This window comes from Phalaenopsis equestris, unplaced genomic scaffold, assembly GCF_001263595.1.
Source record: "Phalaenopsis equestris unplaced genomic scaffold, ASM126359v1 Scaffold000130, whole genome shotgun sequence".
NCBI classification, from domain to species: domain Eukaryota; kingdom Viridiplantae; phylum Streptophyta; class Magnoliopsida; order Asparagales; family Orchidaceae; genus Phalaenopsis; species Phalaenopsis equestris.
Window position 1 is genome coordinate 100,145 of NW_018164572.1, and position 15,064 is coordinate 115,208.

The window sequence follows — 15,064 nt, forward strand, 5'->3', positions numbered from 1 at the left end:
AGAGCCTTTTCTCCACGTGAACGAGAGGTGAAGATTGTTGTGGGTCTCACCCACGTGAAGGAAACAACCTTCAAATGGGGAAAACTGATTTCCGGTTTTTCCTTTTATGTTAATTTTAATTTTTTGTTTAAGTTTCTCTGCGAAGCACGAACCACCACTTAAAATTTTCGAATGCTTGCTCTTCCATTTGATCCGGTGAAACTACTAAAGGGTGTGAAAGTTTTAAAAAGTAACTCGGTATTCAGACTGAAGTCAGAAGAGAATTGTTAAGCCAAAATGCAAAGCAAGGTTGGTTGTGAAGGGATTCAGTCAAACAAAAAGTGTCGATTTCGATAAAATTTTCTCACCGATGGTGAAGATGGGCAATCCGAGTTTTTTTAGGATTGACTCTCAGTTTGAATTTGGAGGCAGAATATTTTGATCTGGAGACAATCTTTCTTCAAGGTACTTTAGAGGAGGAGATTTACATGGAGCAATCTAAGTGCTTCAGAGATAAAGGAAAAGAAGATATTGTTTGTAGATTGAGAAAAAGTTTATACAAGCTTAAGCAAACACCAAGACAGTAATAACAAAATTTTTATGTTTTTATGGAAACAAATGGGTATAGTACAGACTACTTGTGATAGTACTTTTTTTGAAAAATATGTTTTGTGATAGTAATTATGTGCTTCTCTTACCATATTTCGATGATATATTGATCGTTGGTCGTAATGGGGCTAAGACTGAGAAAGTCAAGAAAGAACTTAGCAAGTCTTTTTCCATGAAACATATGGATCCAATATTGCAAATACTTGGAATTAAGATTATTCATGACGCATAAAAACAAGCTATGGATATCTTAAGAGAAGTACATAGAGAAAGTTCTTGAAAGATTAAATATGTGTAGCGTGAATCCACTTGTATCTCTAATTGTAGGCCAGTTTAAACTTAGCACTAAACATTGCCCTACAAGTGAAATTGAGAAGCAAAATGTGTTTTAGCATATGTTGTGGATAGCCTGATGCATGCTATGATATGTAAACGAGCATTAAGAAACAGTTAAGTGGATTTTCAGGTATCTCGAAGGTTCTTCAAAAGTGTGTTTAGGTTTTAAAAACGATAATCCTATTTTAGATGTAGGTATGACCAGTGATGTGGACTCGATGAAGTCTACTTCGGAATATTTGGTTACTTTTTCGGGGGGAGAATTTTTATGATAATCTAAACTACAAAAGTGTGACTTTGTCAACTACAGAGAATGATTGATCACAATAGCTTGCAAAAAATTGTTGTGGATGAAGAATTTCCTGCAAGAGTTTTGTCATACGCAGAATACATTTGTCTTATACTATGATAATCATAGTGCAATTCATCTCACTAAGAATTTCACATTCCACTCACATTCGAAATATTGATGTAAGATATCATTGGATTCGTGATGTGTTAGACTCAAAGATGTTACAACATAAGAAGATCCATACCGACGAGAATGGTTCTGATATGATTACAAAAATATTACCGAAAGAGAAACTTATAGTAACAAGTATAGTAGAGTATTTTCTCCAAGTGAGCGGGAGGTGAAGATTGTTGTAGGTCTCACCCACGTGAAGGAAACAACCTTCAAATTAGGAAAACTGATTTCCGGTTGTTCCTTTTATGTTATTTTTTCTTAGTTTTCTTTGCAAAATATTTGAATAGTTGCTCTTCCATTTGATATGGTGAAACTACTAAAGGGCGTAAAAGTTTTAAAAAGTAAATGGATATTCAGACTGAAGTCAGAAGATAATTGCTAAGCCAAAATGCAAAGCAAGGTTGGTTGTGAAGGGATTCGGCCAGACAAAAAGTGTCGATTTGGATGAAATTTTCTCACCGATGGCGAGAGTTGTTTTAGGATTCGCTGCCAGTTTGAATTTGGAGGTAGAATATTTTGATCTAAAGATAATCTTTCTTCAAGGTAATTTAGAGGAGGAGATTTACATGGAGCAATCTAAGTGCTTCAGAGATAAAGGAAAAGAAGATCTTGTTTGTAGATTGAGAAAAAGTTTATATAGGCTTAACCAAGCACCAAGACAGTAATAGCAAAACTTTGATGTTTTTATGGAAACAAATGGGTACAGTAAAGACCACTTATGATGATACTTTTTTTGTAAAATAAGTTTTGTGATAGTGATATTGCGTTTCTCTTATCATATTTCGATGTTATATTGATCGTTGGTCATAATGGGACTAAGACTGAGAAACTCAAGAATTAACTTAGCAAGTCTTTTTCCATGAAAGATCTGGTTTCGACCAGACAAAAAATGTCGATTTCGATGAAATTTTCTCACTGATGGTGAAGATGGGTTCAATCCGAGTTTTAAAATTCGCTGTCAGTTTGAATTTGGAGGTAGAATATTTTGATCTAAAGACCATCTTTCTTCAAGGTAATTTAGAGGAGGAGATTTACATGGAGCAATCTAAGTGCTTCAGAGATAAAGGAAAAGAAGTTGAGAAAAAGTTTATACAGGCTTAAGAAAGCACCAAGACAGTAACAACAAAATTTTGATGTTTTTATAAAAACAAATGGGTACTCTAAAGACTACTTCTAATAATACTTTTTTTGTAAAATAAGTTTTGTATTAGTGATATTGTACTTCTTTTACCATATTTCGATGATATATTTATCGTTGGTCATAATGGGACTTAGACTGAGTAACTCAAGAAAGAACTTACCAAGTCTTTTTCCATGAAAAATCTGGGTCGGTATTGCAAATAGCTGGAATGAAGATTCTTCATAACGGAGAAAAACAAGCTATGAATATCTCAAGAGAGGTACATAGAGAAAGTTCTTGAAAGATTAAATATGAGAACGCAAATCCAGTTGTATCTCTAATTGCAGGCCAGTTTAAACTTAACACTAAATAATGCCCTACAAGTGAAATTGAAAAGCAAAATTGGTTTTATGCATCTGCTGTGGATAGCTTGGTGTATGTTATGATATGTACGAGGCTAGATGTTGCTCATGTTGTTCGCATTATGAGTCAATTTCTTTCCAATCCAAAAAAGAGCATTACGAAGCAGTTAAGTGGATTTTTACGTATCTCGAAGGTTCTTCAAAAGTGTGTTTATATTTTAAAAATGATAATCCTATTTTTAATGTAGATATGAATAGTGATGTGGACTCGATGAAGTCTACTTCGGAATATTTGGTTACTTTTTCGGGGGGAGCATTTTCATGATAATTTAAACTACAAAAGTGTGACTTTGTCAACTATAGAGAATGATTGATCACAATAGCTTGCAAAAAATTGTTGTGGATGAAGAGTTTCCTACAAGAGTTGGGCCATATGCAGAATAAGTTTGTCTTATACTATGATAATCAGAGTACAATTCATCTAACTAAGAATTTCACTTTCCACTCACATTCGAAGTATTGATGTAAGATATCATTGTATTCGTGACGTGTTAGACTCGAAGAAGTTACAACATAACATAAGAAGATCCATACCAACGAGAATGATTTTAATATGATTACAAAAATATTACCGAAAGAGAAGCTTATAGTATGCTGAGAAATCACATGTATAGTAGAGCCTTTTCTCCACGTGAACGGGAGGTGAAGATTGTTGTGGGTCTCACCCACGTGAAGGAAACAACCTTCAAATGGGGAAAACTGATTTCCGGTTTTTCCTTTTATGTTAATTTTAATTTTTTTGTTTAAGTTTCTTTGCGAAGCACGAACTACCACTTAAAATTTTCGAATGCTTGCTCTTCCATTTGATCCGATGAAACTACTAAAGGGTGTGAAAGTTTTAAAAAGCAAATGGGTATTCCGACTGAAGTCAAAAGAGAATTGTTAAGCCAAAATGCAAAGCAAGCTTGGTTGTGAAGGGATTCGGTCAAACAAAAAGTGTCGATTTCGATAAAATTTTCTCACCGATGGTGAAGATGGGCAATCCGAGTTTTTTTAGGATTGACTCTCAGTTTGAATTTGGAGGCAGAATATTTTGATCTGGAGACAATCTTTCTTCAAGGTACTTTAGAGGAGGAGATTTACATGGAGCAATCTAAGTGCTTCAGAGATAAAGGAAAAGAAGATCTTGTTTGTAGATTGAGAAAAAGTTTATACAAGCTTAAGCAAACACCAAGACAGTAATAACAAAATTTTTATGTTTTTATGGAAACAAATGGGTATAGTACAGACTACTTGTGATAGTACTTTTTTTGAAAAATATGTTTTGTGATAGTAATTATGTGCTTCTCTTACCATATTTCGATGATATATTGATCGTTGGTCGTAATGGGGCTAAGACTGAGAAAGTCAAGAAAGAACTTAGCAAGTCTTTTTCCATGAAAGATCTGGTTTCGACCAGACAAAAAATGTCGATTTCGATGAAATTTTCTCACTGATGGTGAAGATGGGTTCAATCCGAGTTTTAAAATTCGCTGTCAGTTTGAATTTGGAGGTAGAATATTTTGATCTGAAGACAATCTTTCTTCAAGGTACTTTAGAGGAGGAGATTTACATGGAGCAGTGGATAGCTTGATGCATGCTATGATATGTACGAGGCTAGATGTTGCTCATGTTGTTGGCATTATCAGTCGATTTCTTTCCAATCCAAAAATAGAGCATTAAGAAGCAGTTAAGTGGATTTTCAGGTATCTCGAAGGTTCTTCAAAAGTGTGTTTACGTTTTAAAAACGATAATCCTATTTTAGATGTAGATATGACCAGTGATGTGGACTCGATGAAGTCTACTTCAGAATATTTGGTTACTTTTTTGGGGGGAGCATTTTCATGATAACCTAAACTACAAAAGTGTAACTTTGTCAACTACAGAGAATGATTGATACAATAGCTTGCAAAAAACAAAAAATTGTTGTGGATGAAGAATTTCCTACAAGAGTTCGGTCATATGCAGAATACATTTGTCTTATACTATGATAATCAGAGTGCAATTCATCTAACTAAGAATTTCACATTTCACTCACATTCGAAGTATTGATGTAAGATATCATTGGATTCGTGATGTGCTAGACTCGAAGATGTTACAACATAAGAAGATCCATACCGACGAGCATGGTTTTGATATGATTGCAAAAATATTACCGAAAGAGAAGCTTATAGTATGCTGAGAAATCACATGTATAGTAGAGCCTTTTCTCCACGTGAACGAGAGGTGAAGATTGTTGTGGGTCTCACCCACGTGAAGGGGGAAAACTAATTTCCGATTTTTCCTTTAATGTTAATTTTTTTTTGTTTTTAGTTTTCTTTGCAAAATTTTCGAATGCTTGCTCTTCCATTTGATCTGGTGAAACTACTAAAGGGCATGAAAGTTTTAAAAAGTAAATGGATATTCAGACTGAAGTCAGAAGATAATTGCTAAGCCAAAATGCAAAGCGATGTTGGTTGTGAAGGGATTCGATCATACAAAAAGTGTCGATTTTGATGAAATTTTCCCACCGATGGTGAAGATGGGTTCAATCCGAGTTGTTTTAGGATTCGCTGTCAGTTTGAATTTGGAAGTAGATATTTTGAACTAAACACAATCTTTCTTCAAGGTAATTTAGAGGAGGAGTTTTACATGGAGCAATCTAACTGCTTCAGAGATGAAGGAAAAGAAGATCTTGTTTGTAGATTGAGAAAATGTTTATACATGCTTAAGCAAGCACCAAGACAGTAATAGCAAAATGTTGATGTTTTTATGGAAACAAATGGGTACAGTAAAGACTACTTATGATAATACTTTTTTTGTAAAATAAATTTTGTGATAGTGATATTGAGTTTCTCTTACCATATTTCGATGTTATATTGATCGTTGGTCATAATGGGACTAAGACTGAGAAACTCAAGAATGAACTTAGCAAATCTTTTTCCATGAAAGATCTGGATCCGATATTGCAAATACTTGGAATGAAGATTATTCATGACGGAGAATAACAAGCTATGAATATCTTAAAAGAGGTAAATAGAGAAAGTTCATGAAAGATTAAATATGAGTAGCGTCATCCAATTGTATCTCTAATTGTAGGTCAATTTAAACTTAGCACTAAACAATGCCCTACAAGTGAAATTGAGAAGCAAAATGTGTTTTAGCATCTGCTATGGATAGCTTGATGTATACTATGATACGTACGAGGCTAGATGTTGCTCATGTTGTTGACATTATCAGTCGATTTCTTTCCAATCCAAAAAAGAGCATTAAGAAGCTTTTAAATGGATTTTTAGGTATCTCGAAGGTTCTTCAAAAGTGTGTTTATGTTTTAAAAATAATAATCCTATTTTAGATGTAGATATGACTAGTGATGTGGACTCGATGAAGTCAATTTCGGCATATTTGGTTACTTTTTCGGGGGGAGCATTTTCATGATAATCTAAACTACAAAAGTGTGACTTTGTCAACTACAAAGAATGATTGATCACAATAGCTTGCAAAAAATTGTTGTGGATGAAGAATTTCCTACAAGAGTTGGGTCATACGCAGAATAAGTTTGTCTTATACTATGATAATCAGTGCAATTCATCCCACTAAGAATTTCACATTCCACTCACATTCGAAGTATTCATGTAAGATATTATTGGACTCGTGATATGTTAGACTTGAAGATGTTACAACATAAGAAGATCCATACTGACGAGAATGGTTCTGATATGATTACAAAAATATTACCGAAAGAGAAACTTATAGTATGCTGAGAAATCATAAGAATAGTAGAGCCTTTTCTCCACGTGAGCGAAAGGCGAAGATTGTTGTGGGTCTCACCCATGTGAAGGAAACAATTTTCCAATGGGGAAAACTGATTTCCAGTTTTTTCTTTTATGTTAATTTTAATTTTTTTTTTAAATTTTCTTTGCAAAGCACGAACCACCACTTAAAATTTTCGAATGCTTGCTCTTCCATTTGATCTGGTGAAACTACTAAAGGGCATGAAAGTTTTAAAAAGTAAATGGATATTCAGACTGAAGTCAGAAGATAATTGCTAAGCCAAAATGCAAAGCGATGTTGGTTGTGAAGGGATTCGATCATACAAAAAGTGTCGATTTTGATGAAATTTTCCCACCGATGGTGAAGATGGGTTCAATCCGAGTTGTTTTAGGATTAGCTATTAGTTTTAATTTAGAGGTATAATATTTTGATCTAAAAACAATCTTTCTTCAAGGTAATTTAGAGGAGGAGATTTATAGAGCAATCTAAGTGCTTCAGAGATAAAGGAAAAGAAGATCTTGTTTGTAGATTGAGAAAAAGTTTATACAAGCTTAAGCAAGCACCAAGACAGTAATAACAAAATCTGATGTTTTTATGAAAACAAATGGGTACAGTAAATACTACTTGTGATAGTATTTTTTTTTGAAAAATATGCTTCTCTTACCATATTTCGATGATATATTGATCGTTGGTCGTAATGGGGCTAAGACTGAGAAAGTCAAGAAAGAACTTAGCAAGTCTTTTTCCATGAAACATATGGATCCAATATTGCAAATACTTGGAATTAAGATTATTCATGACGCATAAAAACAAGCTATGGATATCTTAAGAGAAGTACATAGAGAAAGTTCTTGAAAGATTAAATATGAGTAGCGTGAATCAAGTTGTATCTCTAATTGTAGGGCAGTTTAAACTTTGCACTAAACAATGCCCTACAAGTAAAATTGAGAAGCAAAATGTGTTATAGCATTTGCTGTAGATAGATTGATGCATGCTATGATATGTACGAGGCTAGATGTTGCTCATGTTTTTGGCATTATCAGTCGATTTCTTTCCAATCCAAAAATAGAGCATTAAGAAGCAGTTAAGTGGATTTTCAGGTATCTCGAAGGTTCTTCAAAAGTTTGTTTTTTAAAAATGATAATCCTATTTTAGATGTAGATTATACCAGTGATGTGGACTCGATGAAGTCTACTTCGGAATATTTGGTTGCTTTTTCAGGAGGGGGGGAGCATTTTCATGATAATCTAAACTAAAAAAGTGTGACTTTGTCAACCACAGAGAATGATTGATCACAATAGCTTGCAAAAAATTGTTGTGGATGAAGAATTTCCTACAAGAGTAGGGCCATACGCAAAATAAGTTTTTCTTATACTATGATAATCAGAGTGCAATTCATCTCACTAAGAATTTCACATTCCACTCACATTCGAAATATTGATGTAAGATATCATTGGATTCGTGATGATTATGTGCTAGACTTGAAGATATTACAACCTAAAAAGATTCATACCGACGAGAATGGTTCTGATATGATTATAAAAATATTACCGAAAGAGAAGCTTATAGTATGCTGAGAAATCACAAGTATAGTAGAGCCTTTTCTCCACGTGAGCGGGAGGTGAAGATTGTTGTGGGTCTCACCCACGTGAAGGAAATAATCTTCAAATGGGGAAAATTGATTTCCGGATTTTCTTTTATGTTAATTTAAATTTTTTTTTTTATTTGCACAGACCACCACTTAAAATTTTCGAATGCTTGCTCTCTCGTTGTGGTTTCGAACAAAGGAGGCCGGTGTGACTTAACAGTTTTCGGTGGCAGCAATTAGCCTCGTGACTTCGAGGTATTTGGCAAGAACAATTCACCTCGCAATTTTAAGGGTTTTGGGGCAGCATTGTGAAAAGAATCCAAAGTAAGAAGATTTCTCTTAAATTTGGTGAGATTATCAAATTCTTTTGTTTGATAGAGTTGATGTATACCAGCTATTTAGTTATGGTTGACTGTTGATTCCTCTAGGAGTGTTCTAGAGGAAAACTTTGTGTACTCGTTATATTGATTAGTGTAGGTTTTTAAGTAGCCTATGTGTCCCATGATTCTCACATTGTTTTAGGAGGTTTTCATACTAAAATTTGGTGTTATTTATTTCATCAATTCAATTCCGTTGTGTTTGTGTAGTGAATTTTTGTCTCGTTTTTTTCAACAATACTATGTATAGAATTGAACTATGAGCTTCCTTTTAGTAATATATGTAATCTGTTCGTTGCTTTTTAGAAGAATAGTCCTTCAACTTTTCATTTGGTTGGATGTTTCTCGTTTATATAAACTTTTCCAGAGATATCTTTTACTTAGCAGAAGTTAGCAGATTTTGTCGTCTGATATACTTGTGTTTATTATGTTCAGTCAAATCAAGATCATGCGTGGACTTCTGGTTTGACCAGAAAATTACCCAACATCAATATTGTCAACCCAAATATTTGACCTATTTATTAAACCGACTAAAAATTTTGACTTAAAAACTTAACCTGTCCTAACATGAAATACATTGTAAGCCACAAGTACCCAATTTGGTCATCACAAGTTAAAATTAATAATAGTAAAAGATAATTTAGCATGAATTTTTGTTAAAAAAGAATAAAATAATTAAATCACTGTTTTTATGTTGACATGAATCATATTTGATTCAGCATGAATTTGACTTTTTTTATTACTTAAACAAATCTGAATATTACATCGATTGACCAAAATTCAAAATTTGTGTATAAATTTTATGCTGAATTTTTATTTCATGTTTGAATAAGGGTTTGTGTTTGGTTCATTATTAGAGAAAATATTACGTTCGGTATGTGCGGTCGACGACATGACATGGTACGTTCCTCGCCATTGTCGGCACGTACGAATAATGGACGTAATATTTTCTCCCAATATTGACACCTAATATTCATGTCATGATTTTTTTTCGACAAGTTTTACGTTGGCTGTCGACTACCTAGCGCAACCCTCCACTTTTATCATCCGGGCTTGGGACCGACAACTAAATGAAAATTTGACACTAAACAGGACGCAATGGAGAAAAAGGATTCATGTAGCCGACCCCACGTAGTGGGATTAAGGCTTTGTTGTTGTTGTATTGACACCTAATATTATTCTTTAAGTGTAGTTTTTTTTTTAATATGGGAAAAAAAAGAAGAAAATTTAGAAATATGGATTCCTGAATACAATTTATAGGATCCTAATTCTGCAAAAAAAAAACACTGGATGCAATAAAAGTCCCATAGTACATCCAGATGAAATGGCCACTAAAATTTATCCTTTCATGTTGCATGATACAAAATGACCTATCTAAAACGAGGCGAAGCGAAATTAAATCTTCTTCGTTCAGGCTTCCTTTCATGAAAAACTTGGTGCCACCAACATTGTGACCCAATTAAAAAGGTTGAATTATGGAGGAAACATTTTAATGGGCTTTATTGAAGCAACAAAGCTTCGATCAGGTTTCAAATACTTTTGATATGTATACTTAACTGGCTTGCAGCATGCTGCTTTCTGAAATTTCAATATCATCTCCGCACAACTACTGAATTGGGAGTTTTCATAGCGAGCGTGTTTATCGAATTATCTGGTCTAAGGTGGATTCATTTTCAATTTGGAGCGTGCCACAAATATTGCCAACGCGCAAAGCATGGATAGTTTGTATTTCAAAGATTCATTTTCGACGAGACAGAGTTCAATAAGGTAGAAAGCCAAATCTTTTATCTTTTTGTCAGACTGTGCAGCTCTCTAAAATCTTAACATGACGACATAAGGAGTTGGTACATTTAAACGAAAGTTCAGCTTTTTCAATATGAAAATCTCCATTCCAAGCATTTCATCCTTGGTATATTGGTTTACTGATAAGGTGATCAGTTCATCAACCTGCAACAAACTTAGGGTGCCAGTAATCTTCTCATTTAGATGCCAGAAGAAGCGTGGGAAGACCAAACAATTGCAACTCATTCTTTTTTATATTAACAATCGAAAGTAATCTGTCAAGCAGCTCTATCATGAGGAAAAGAGATTCTTACATCAGTTGATACTTGTGGTGTACTTCAATTAACCAGTTGATCAACACGCTTCGTATCTTCAACGTAAAATCTGATTGTTTGTCCATGAAGCTCGCTAAAGAAGGACGTTCTATCTCCATTGCCCAATAATACTGATAGATGACATTAACATACTCCGCTACTTCCGAAGGGTTCGTGGTATCATCAATATTGGCAAGCAAATCATTTTTCACCAGTCCAACACAACCTTTCCTCATTACTAATGATAAGGTATAAGATTTTTGGTTGTTGCTGTTGAATCCTGAAATTGATTCGGATTCCTTGGGCTGCTTTGCCCTTCGGAGCCCCCATTTTCTTGCTCTTTGTAACAATCTCTTTGTGACACGATGGCTTCCCATTCTTTAAGTATAGTTAAATTTGTAGAAGTCATGCATTTCAACTACATTACACCGTTTTGCTTCAAGCCAAAGAATCCCCTTAATGGTAAATTATTCACTACACAGAAGTGAAAAGCACGTCTAGTTAATCTATAGGAAGTGTTTTTTATGTAGAGATTACCTCATCATATATAATCAAATTTATTCTATCGCTTAATCATTAGTTATAATGCTAGTTAGAAAATCATAAACAGATATTTTTAATAGCATCAATGTTTTTTTGACAGATGCATTTATTCATTAATTCACTTCAAATTAATTTCTAATTTTCTATTCATTTTCTTAACATAATTAATCATAGTATGATAAATTTGTTGACTTGAAATCAAAATCATTATCCAAAGTTGATCTAATTTTTGAACCATTACATTGTGCTTTGCGTCAATTTAATTATTCTATAATTATCATAAAATTGAATTTTTATTTTATTTTAAAAATTATCATTAAGCATTTGCTGCATAATTAATTAGCATCTTCTCAATCTCCAATATTCATTAAAAAAATATCTAATTCATGCATATCCCTGATGGCTTTAATCTTAACACCATTTAATTAGACTTAAATTTTATTTTGCACGTTTTAAAGTTACTTTTTTCTTCAATTCAAGTAAATTAATTCACGTAAGCTAGAATCACCATTCATCATCTTGACACGCCGAAAATATATATTTTTTTTTGTTGTATTAGAAAATTTTTGTATTGTTGATACAACACTAACAAATTTTCATCAGCCAACACGAATCTTGAGACACTTTTTTTAGAAAGAAACATTCAAACTTTCAATTGAGTGTCATGCAAAGCTCCGATTTCATCAAACTTATAGTCAACCTAACCAGTTCGATGAGACGGACATACTAAAATCAAATTTAGTCCAATCAGAGTCAAATCAAGCCCAGATCAAGTCATTAAACCACACTTAGAGGATTTCCAGACACATTTAGAAAGAATAATTAATGTCGATGCAAAAAAGCCTATACTTGAATCGAGCGTCTCGACGAGACGAATCCAACGAGTCCAAGATTGCTCAATTTTGACATCGTTAAAACACTCAAACGTCCATCGTCCATTAAACGACATATGATTGAGAGAAGCTTTCCATACCGTCCAATCAAAATTGTTCATATTCCTGCATTAATGACATCCAAAACACTATAAATAGACCCCTACCCCTCTCATGGGAGAAGAGGGCGTAAGCCTTAGGAGAGAACTTGAGGCTTTGAGAAGGAGGGAAGAGGGCGTAAGTCTTAGGAGAGAACTTGAGGTTTTGAGAAGGAGCTGAAGTCCAACACCACTGCCAATCGTCGTAGAACACCGTCGAACACCGTCGACCATGTCAATCGTCGTAGAACACCGTCGAACACCGTCGACCATCATCGACCGTCGTCGACCCCCGCCGACCAGACACCATCAGTCAACGTCGTAACTTGGAAACTCTAGCAACCCTCTCATGTCTGTGGGACAAGAGCTCACCACTACAGTCTAAATGCCAACAACGATCTACGTGGTCATCAGCTCATACAGTTCCTGAATCCGGCCCTAGCGGCCTACGGACGTCATCAATATTCGCCCCAATGACCTACGTGGTCTTCAGCTCATGCAGCTCCTGACTCCGGTCCTAACGGTCTACGAACATCATCAATGCTCACCACTACGGTCCATATGCCAACAACAACCTACACGGTCATCAACTCATACAGTTCCCGACTCCGGCCCCAACGGCCTACAAATGTCATCAATACTCGCCCCAACAACCTACGTGGTCATTAGCTCATACAGTTTTTGAATCCATCCTCAGCGCTTATGGACGTCAACAATATTCTCCCCAACGACCAACATGGTCATCAGCTCATGCAACTCTTGACTTCGACCCCCGTGACCTACGGACCTCATTAATACTTGCCAACTACAGTTTACGTGATTCACTGTTTCCTCAACTACTTATTAGGACTTCTATGGACAATCAACGCTTCTGGAGCAATCATTTACCACACTCACAACAGACCACTACCTCCACAACAATCAACAATAACCCTTGCAACTTGTCACCAAGAACTGCAACCAGATTATAGTTATGCAACTTTGTAATTCTATTTTCCCTACTTTAGGGGAAGAATGAACCTATGTACTCATCATTCATAGTGGATTATTTCAATTGGGCTAGACCCCGTAGTTTTTCCTCCTTTTAAAGGTTTTCCACGTAAAACGTCGAGGTGTCTCCTCGTACTTCTCTTCTTTTATCTATGTGTGCTGAATTCTCATGCAACGCTAAGAAGATAATTCATTACTCTATCGCCGTGAATTTTTTAGCACGCATCAGTTTGGCGTCTTCTGTGGGAAACAAAGTCCAGTTCGATATTATTTTCAACTCTAAGACACTGAACCCCTACTTACTTTCCCAATGATGTACTTCATCCAACTGGCGAAGGAACCTCCTTCACGTCTTGAAAATCATTTCTGATGCATTCTTCAATGAGGGGGGCAACCTTCACTGCTGTCTCGAAAGGTCGTTCACGTCAATGTCCTGAGCACGATTGTAGTTGGGTTGTCTTCTCACATCTTATCCAGACACACAATATTTCACAACTTCTTTCAAACTGGGGGCAACTTTTACTGCAGTCTCGAAAGGTCATTCCTATTAACATCCTTGGCATGATTGTGGTGGGGAAGTCATCCCACATTTCATTCAGATTACAAGTCTTCAAGAATCTCTCCTGGACTGGGAGCAATCTTTACTGCAAAAAACACTTCCTCAGTGTCCCCTCATCATACTGGAGTTTCTCTTAAACTAGATCAGAAAGCTGATCTCTTCAAGCCCCAATACTTGTGTTGTTTTACAAGCCCGTATCGAAAATACTCTAGGTGGGGGAGCAAAAGATTCAAAAGTAGCAACTAACAAGTTGTCAAACATTTTTCTTCAGTATGGCTGCAACCGTATTTCCAAGAAAATATACGATCCATTGCGACCCACGCCATAGTTCCAAAAAATGCAGAGCATCTCTAACACCTCATTTTAGACTTAATCGATCCCAGGGGTACTAGATTTGACCTCTTCCATTACAGGCTGCAGTCATCAAGCAAAAGCTTCGACATACAGCCTCGGATTGGTAAAAAATTCTTGGTGGATTTCCTTCTACCTCTTTCATAACAGGTTATTGTCGTCAAGCAAAAGCTTTGACCAACAACCTAGGATAAGTCAACAATCCTTAGTGGATTTCATATGAAGTTATTCATTACGGGTTAATACCATCGAGCATCTCCGGTTATATAACTCAGAACTGGTCTTATATACTTAATGGATTTTCCTTTCAATCATGCCCTTAAAAGTCAAGCTCAAGAGGCCAGACTCATTGAGAAGCTACCATCCCCTTAGAAGACAAGACCAAGAGGCAAATCTCGATGGGATCTCCTTTCAACCATGCCCCTAAAATTCAAGCTCAAGAGGTCAGACTCATTGAGAAGCTACCATCCGCCTAGAAGACAAGACCAAGAGGCAAATCTCGATGGGATGCTAGCAGTGGACATGGTCCTCACTAGAAATACTCCATGAGAGCAAGTGGTTGACAAGATCTCCGCTCGAAGACCTTAAAAGACTACAAGTCTCATAAGGCACAAATGCATCAAAGGCCTGAGAAGACTACGAGCCTCAGAAGGTACCGATTTAAGCTCCTATAAGACATAAGTCTGAAAGCACACAGCCTCAGAAGACACGAGCCTCAAAAGGTGCGTGATTCTTCATTTTATAAAAAGAGTGTATTAACTTTAATTGCAAAATTTTGCACTATTAAGAAGTCACAACAACCGTAGAAGAAGCAAAGGCTATGTATCATCATCTACAAGTGCCACATCAGATGATTAAAAATGCTACAAAGATCAACATATACTTGATCAAGGGCTACAGCAGTTCCGCTGATCTTCAAGTAGAGT

General features: G+C 35.5%; 1 pseudogene; it reads right to left on the bottom strand.

Annotated features, from left to right (window-relative positions):
* Positions 1-10,102: 10,102 nt before the first annotated feature.
* Positions 10,103-11,175, bottom strand: LOC110021293 (annotated as a pseudogene).
* Positions 11,176-15,064: the final 3,889 nt, after the last annotated feature.